Source organism: Portunus trituberculatus, chromosome 17 (assembly GCF_017591435.1).
Source record: "Portunus trituberculatus isolate SZX2019 chromosome 17, ASM1759143v1, whole genome shotgun sequence".
NCBI lineage: Eukaryota > Metazoa > Arthropoda > Malacostraca > Decapoda > Portunidae > Portunus > Portunus trituberculatus.
The window spans coordinates 4513980-4522500 of NC_059271.1; positions in this window are offsets into that span (position 1 = coordinate 4513980).

Below are 8521 nucleotides of genomic sequence, written 5' to 3' on the forward strand. Positions count from 1 at the left end.
TCGAAAGGAAAGGAAAAAGGGAAGGGAAAGAATAAAATGTAAGGAAGTGAAACTGTGCGAAGGATGAACATAACTAGCCAGGAAGGTATGAAGGAGAGAGAGAGAGAGAGAGAGAGAGAGAGAGAGAGAGAGAGAGAGAGAGAGAGAGAGAGAGAGAGAGAGAGAGAGAGAAAATTACGAGAAAAAAATGGTTGGAAGAATGGAAGATAGAACGAGGGAAAATGGGAAAGAAAATAAAAGGAAGCGAAGAGTTGCAAAGGAGGAATATAACTAACAAGGCCTTTATGAGCACCGTCGCCCACAAGCAGTCCTTCCCTGTCCTGCAATCATCACTGCCTCATTCACCCCAGTCTTCCTCGCCGCCTCGCAGTTCACACAACAAAGGCAGTGACAAGGTAATAAATAGTTCATGCTTGACACTCAGGTAAACTTATCATAGTCCAAACGGGGAAGTTATAACAAAGAAGAAAAGAAGGAAGGAAGTGTGGAAAAAATATAATGAAGAGAGAAAAAGTATTTGAAAGTTGCTGAAAAGAAACTATGTGAAGAAAGGTGGAAAGATATGACAGGTAAGAAAGAACAGAACTTGTGAAATCGACGTCAACATTATTGAAGTATAGATTAAAAGGAGAAAGGGAGTGTGGAAAAATATTAACGAAAAGAGAGAGAAGCATCAGAAAGTGGCGGGAAAAGTAAAAGAAACTATGTGAAAAAAAAGATGAAAGTATGGAAAAATATGAAAGTGAAGACAGATAAGAAAAAAAAAACTTGAAAAATCGAAGCAAATAACGTTAAAATAAAGATTCTATAGTTGAAATTGATGAAACAGTAGGAATATTTTTTCATGAACAATATTTTTTCATGGGATTCTAAAAGCCAACAAAATTTTTCCTCCTTGACATGCTAGTAGTAGTAGTAGTAGTAGTAGTAGTAGTAGTAGTAGTAGTAGTAGTAGTAGTAGTAGTAGTAGTAGTAGTAGTAGAAGTAGTAGCAGCAGCAGCAGTAGCAGCAGCAGCAGCAGCAGTAGCAGAAGCAGCAGTAGTAGTAGTAGCAGTAGTAGTAGTAGTAGTAAGCAGCAGAAGCAGAAGTAGAAGCAGCAGTAGCAGAAGCAGAGTAGTAGTAGTAGTAGAGGTAGAAGTAGCAGAAGCAGCAGCAGCAGCAGTAGTAGTAGTAGTAGTAGTAGTAGTAGTAGTAGTAGTAGTAGTAGTAGTAGTAGTAGTAGTAGTAGTAGTAAAAGAAAAGTAACCATCGTGTGAGAAATAAAGAGAAAGGAATGAGTAATCTGCGGCTGCCATTGTTTGCAGGGAAGGATATGAATGCCTGTTAGTATGGTGATGTGCTGTGTAACGCGTAGGTGGAGGCACTCAGAGGAATGGGGAAAAGAAATGCATTAACACACACACACACACACACACACACACACACACACACACACACACACACACACACACACACACACACACACACACACACACACACACACACACACACACAGATGAGGTGCACAGTTAGTCAATTAGTTTGGTGGCGGGATCTGATGGTAGCACGTCGAGCAGCACTGGAACACAAGACACCTTCGTCACTAGCATCTCAATATTTCACACCGGGCGACACTTCCCACCGCGATGCGCAGACTCATCTCCTCTCATCTGTCGCCTCTCCCGCCCTCAATTCGCGGTAAGCTGACGCAGTAAAATGAAGATAAAAAGAAACCAGGAAAGGAGATGGATGAATAATGGAAATACAAAATGGGAAGGAGAACGAAGAAACCTAAGCCTTGTGAGCACGACAAGTCCCCTGATTCACGCTATACATCCATCACTCGCCATGCACGAACACAAATTCTAACTCAAATTCACGTAACTCCAACAGGATAGTGAATATTACAGCTTCAGCAGAGATATTTTCTACAGTTACGTTAAAATGATACACGTGAAGTAAAAACATCAAAATTTACACGATGATAATGTCTGATAACAGTCGATATATCAATTTTAAATAAGACTGGGAAATTGTATGATGTGAATAAGTTAAATATCAATAAATATAAAGCTTAAAAACATAATGCTAAAAACATATAATACAAAAATAATAAATAATAATAATAATAATAATAATAATAATAATAATAATAATAATAATAATAATAATAATAATAATAATAATAGCAATGATGATAATAAGATCAACAACAACAACAACAACAACAACAACAACAACAACAATAATAATAATAATAATAATAATAATAATAATAATAATAATAATAGAAATAATAATAATGATGATAATAATAATGATAATGATGATGATGATAATGATAATGACGATAATAGAAGAATAAGAACAACAACATCAACAACAACAACAACAACAACAACAACAATAATAATAATAATAATAATAATAATAATAATAATAATAATAATAATAATAATAATAATAATAATAATAATAATAATAATAATAATAATAAAACTACAATAATGAAGAAAACAGTAATAATAGTAACAATAATAGCAGTAGTAGGAAGAACAACAACAACAACAACAACAACAACAACAACAACAACAACAACAACAACAACAACAACATCAATATAAAATGCAACAAGAATCTACAGCTAAATAACAAGTCACCCTGCCCCCCCTAAAAAAAAAATAATCAAACAACAAGTAGCGAGACAAGAAACAACCCTTTACCCCCAGCCATCACTCTCACCACCATAACAGATTCACTCAGATTCACTCACAAGTAGGAAAAACACACAACATCACGAGGAACGTATTCTTGGCGGGACGGGATCAGTATTATTCCAACCTTCAATATACCGACTCACGTGTCATCACCGCCACTGGAGCTATTGACGAGGGAAGAGCAAGGAGGAAATGGTTTGGTTCCACGGGCGAATCGGTGTAAGATGCAAAGAACGTGAACATTTGTGGTTTGCAGGGCTGGTCTTGAGAGGTTAGTGGGTGGTGGTGGTGATGGTGGTAGTGATTGATGAGCTGGTGTGAATGCAGGATGTGGGAGTGAGTGATGATGTAGAAGTGTTAGTGATGTCCAGTGTTAGTGGTGAGCTCTGTGGGTTAGAGTGTTTTGGTTACGTGCTGCGGAAGGAAATGCGTTTATCTTCTCGTGGATTCGAGGCTTCATGTTGTGTTTATGTAACCGAGTTGAGGTTTACGTACACTTGCCACCTCGCTATTTCTCAACTAAAACAGCTTGACGGACTGCAGTATTTTTTGTTAATTTCGTAGCAATTTAAAGCTATAAGGACACTGTGGCATTGTTTGTATTTCTGAAGTTTGTATTCCTGAAATATTTAGTTTTTGAAGTAAAATATCTTGACGCACTGCAGTTTTAGTCAATTTCGTAGCAAATCAAAGCTATGTAGATACTGTGGCATTATTTGTATCTTTCAGTGTATCAGGAAGACTGGCTGGAAAAAAAAATGTAGTTCAAAAAGCAGCTCATAAATTATTGTCGGTTGGCGGTGACTGATCTGGAGGAAATCAATAACAAATGTACGGGAATAATAACTTAGCTAAATATGAGAGGCACTGATGACGTTTTTTCCATTTGATTTTACAATGGAGTGAAGACAAGTTTTAACATATGAGTACTCCACGTCCCTCTCTGTCATACCTTTCACAATTAAACGAATCAAAAAAATATCTACACCTTTTTAGTTTTAATCATCTCTTTCTTTTATCTATTTCTCTCTCTCTTCTTCCTTACCTCCACCTACACAAAATTCTGTATCCTTCTCTTCTTTCGGTTTCTCCCTCCTTCCATCCCTCCCATCAACAAAATCCACACTTTCCTTCTTATATTTCCCTCTCATCTCTATCTTTACAATTAAATTAAACTCTAGTAATGAAAACTCTGCTAATAAGTATCTGTTCACTCTATAAACCCACGATTCTGTTCCGCCAATGCCATCGTAATCCACCAAATAGACTGCTTTCTCTAGATCTTCAAAATTTCTTCCTTACACTACGAATAAAACTTAATAACTTGACGATTAGGCGGATTAGGTGGTCCATTCTAAGTTGTGGCGAGTGTATTATACTGAAGGCCTTGTGTGATAAAGTTGGTCACATTAACTCTGGGAAGGATGTCCTAAAATTATGATACTGTTTGATTTTCTTTTGTATTTCTTGGTCATGACGCGATATTTTTCTAGGAGGAGAAGGAGGAGGAGGAGGAGGAGGAGGAGGAGGAGGAGGAGGAGGAGGAGGAGGAGGAGGAGGAGGAGGAGGAGGAGGAGGAGGAGGAGGAGGAGGAGGAGGAGGAGGAGGAGGAGGAGGAGGAGGAGGAGGAGAAGAAGAAGAAGAAGAAGAAGAAGAAGAAGAAGAAGAAGAAGAAGAAGAAGAAGAAGAAGAAGAAGAAGAAGAAGAAGAAGAAGAAGAAGAAGAAGAAGAAGAAGAAGAAGACGAAGACGAATAAGAAGAAAAAGAAAATTAAGAATAAGAATAATAATAATAAGAAGAAAAAGAACGAGGAGGAGGTGTAGAACAACAACAACAACAACAACAACAAGTGCGCACGTATTACTGCACAATAAAGGCGTGCGAGAGAAAGGTGCGATGTGACAGTGGTAGAAGCAGAAACAGAAGCAAAGGCAGCGACGGTGGCGGCTTGACATCAAAGGAACACTAAAACAACCCTGCCATTCTAACACATTTCCCTCCACACAAATTTATAACTACGCTCGTTACACGCCCTTTATCATACTCGTGGCTTACAGGAGTGAAGGCTAGCGGGGAAATTACTTCAATGGACAGAGAGAGAGAGAAAAATACAAAAAACAAAAACCTAGATATTGATAGTATTAAGACAATTTCAACAGCAAAACGCGCTTAGACGATAAAAAAAAAAAGTAGTGAAATGCAACTTAACTCCTTCAGTACTGGGATGCATTTCTACCTTGAGTTTCGGGAGTGATTAGACGATTTTATTGACATTAGGAAGGGTCTATGGAGGTCAGAAGATTAGTGGCCAGAGTCTTCACTATTCTAATCCCACACATGAGTTTCTGAAGCTGTGTAAAATCATCAAATAGTCACCAGAATGAATATGAGAGCGCGTCTTGGTACTGAAGGGGTTAATGATGATAACGTCAAGACTAACCACTTTTTCTTTACTCTACATCATATAGTCATTCCTCCTTCTTTCCTTTCTTCTTTCCTTTCTATCGTTCCTTCCTTAGCCCGTACAGCAAGTGCCAGAGCCAGGATGATAATGGATATGTGTCTGAGAATGATGAAAGTAGTAATGGCTGAAAGAATATGATGGTGTAATGGTGAGGGTGGTCAGGGAAGCGAGGAAGCGAGGGTGGTTGATGATCAGTAGTAGTGGTTGTGGTGGTGGTGGTGGTGGTGGTGGTGGTATTGTTGGTGGGAAGAAGATAGGTAGACAAATGGTGCGCGATGATAATGATGTGAGAGAGAGAGAGAGAGAGAGAGAGAGAGAGAGAGAGAGAGAGAGAGAGAGAGAGAGAGAGAGAGAGAGAGAGAGAGAGAGAGAGAGAGAGAGAGAGAGAGAGAGAGAGAGAGAGAGAGAGAGAGAGAGAGAGAGAGAGAGAGAGAGAGAGAGAGAGAATACTGACTGTTAGAAGAGGAAGGAAGAGTAGGAAGTAGTTATGTGGCGATAGATCATTCAAGGACGGAAAGTTGAAATGGGCTGGTACATGTGTGTGTGTGTGTGTGTGTGTGTGTGTGTGTGTGTGTGTGTGTGTGTGTGTGTGTGTGTGTGTGTGTGTGTGTGTGTGTGTGTGTGTGTGTGTGTGTGTGTGTGTGTGAAGCGGAGGGTGATGACAGTCGTGCTGAGAGAGTGTTGACGCGGTGGGGAGCGGAAGGAAAGAAAAGAGGAGCTGGTAAGAGGCTATGGAGAAACAAGAAAGAAGAATAGAAGGATAGATAGAGTATATAGACGACACTTTAAACACAGAGGGTAGAAGTGTTTATATACAGTAAGTGAGTGTGTGAAGGTGTAAAAGTAATGACAAATGCATATGGAAGGATGGAGAAGGGAGAACAGAGATTTGAAAAGGATTATAGAAGAAAGAAGGAAGGCAGGAGTATATAAACGATGATACTCCATAGCCAGAAGGTGGAAGTGAACATAATGAGGGAGTGTGCGAAGGTGAGAGGGTAATGATAGCTGTAGGGAAAACTAGGAGAATGAAAAGAGAGATTTGAAAGGGATTACAAAGAGAAAGAGGGAAGGAAGGAGTATATAAACGATGATACCCCATAGTTAGAAAGGGAAGTGTATATATGGAGGGAGTGTGCGAAGGTGAGAGGCTAATGACAGGTATAGGGAAGGGTAAAGGAAAGAGAAGAGAGATTTGTAAAGGATTATAAAAGAAAGGAAGAATAGGAGAAGTATAGTCAGAAGGTGAAGTGTATATATAGAGAGAGTGTGCAAAGGTGAGAGAGTAATGATAATAAAGAAAAGGGTAGAGGAGGAAAAAGAGAGAATTAAAAGGGATTATAAAAGGAAGAAAGGAATAAAGGAAGTATTTAAACGATGATAGCCATTAGCCAGAAGGTGGAAGTATATATAGAGAGAGCGAATGTGTGAGTGTGAAAAGGCACTGACAGAAAAGAGAAAGATGAGATAGAAGAGAGAGAATTGAAGGGATTATGGAAGGAAGGAAGGAAGGAAGGAAGGAAGGAAGGAAGGAAGGAAGGGAGGGAGGGAGAAGTATATAAGTGGTGATAGTCCATAGCCAGAATGTGGAAGAGTATATATTGAGGGAGTGTGCGAGGGTGAGAGGGCAATGATAGGTGTAGGGAAGGTTGCCACACACAGGTGACTCCAGCAACACCTGCCATAGAACAACAAATCGAAACAGTTCCACGTCTTGGCCTCGACTGTTCCAACTTCCGACGATTTCCAAGTGTTCATGAGTGGGTTTCTTTTCAGTGTTTCCGGTAATAGTTTTAAAAGATACAGGGATTTTCAAGAGTTTTTAATGCTTTTGGTAGTAGTTTAAAGAGGATACGGATATTTTCAAGAGCTTTTCCTGTGTTTTTGGAAATAGTTTAAAAAATATAAGAGGATTTTCAAGTATTTACATGAATCTGGTAAAAATATAAAAAGAATCCTACACCATTAATAAGGACAACACACATAACAGCCAGTCTGATCCTCAATATGGCCTTTGAAGATACTCCCCTGGTTTGTTGATGCTATTGTGAAGTTGTGACTCTCTCTCTCTCTCTCTCTCTCTCTCTCTCTCTCTCTCTCTCTCTCTCTCTCTCTCTCTCTTGAGGTTAGCATTTTCCTATTATTTGAGAGAGAGAGAGAGAGAGAGAGAGAGAGAGAGAGAGAGAGAGAGAGAGAGAGAGAGAGAGAGAGAGAGAGAGAGAGAGAGAGAGAGAGAGAGAGAGAGAGAGAGAGAGAGAGAGAGAGAGAGAGAGACAGACAGACAGACAGACAGACAGACAGACAGACAGACAGACAGACAGACAGACAGACAGACAGACAGACAGACAGACAGACAGACAGACAGACAGACAGACAGACAGACAGACAGACAGAAAGACAGAAAGACAGACAGACAGACAGACAGACAGACAGACAGACAGACAGACAGACAGACAGACAGACAGACAGACAGAGAGAGAGAGAGAGAGTCACAACTTCACAAGACCAGACACACAGATTCAAAATACACGATACTGTGACACTCATGTATATTGATATGTCTCCATTGCACGATTACAATATTCCTTTCAGTTCAGTTGTGTTGTTGTTACTTAGGGACAAAACTCATCTGAAACACTTTCCCAATAAAACAGCCAACCTTAACTCAGGGGTGTGGAGTCGGAGTCGGAGTCGGAGTGGGAGTCGGTAAAAATATGAGTGACTGCGACTCCTTCACGTGATAAATTTTCGAGTAAAGGTTCCACTTGATGGAGATTCCTACAAATTGGGAGAAATTGACTTTGTGGAGGACGTGTCCAATCAAGCAGTCTGCGGGAATATTGGTATTTTTAATATTTTTTTCATGCTTTTTATTTTGTATTTTGTTGAGGATATACCCTAAGGGAGGAAGGCGGTACATGCCGCAACAACCACCCAGACAGCAGATAATACGGGTATCCCCTTTTGCCATATTTTATGGTGTTTTGCATGAGCTAATGTGTATATTCATCATAGAGGTTAATTGCTAAGTGATATCCAACGATGGTAAAATGAGTGTGGTACTAGTACATCGTGTGATCCTGTATTATACGCGTCGTGTACGTGTCTCCATTCTCCTCCTTGCTGAGCTAGGCTGACAACGCTCTTCAGCAGATGCCAAGAAGGTCTCATCAGCGAGAGAAAAAAAAGCGGAGTCGGAGTCGGAGTCGCAACATTTAAATTTCCTTGAGTCGGAGTCGGAGTTTTGAAAATCCGACTCCACACCCCTGCTTTAACTTTACCATAACTTACTATAACTAATATGAAAAGCTTGCACCTTGTATGTTGAAATGGTGCCAAACGAAAAACACGAGCAGGGTAT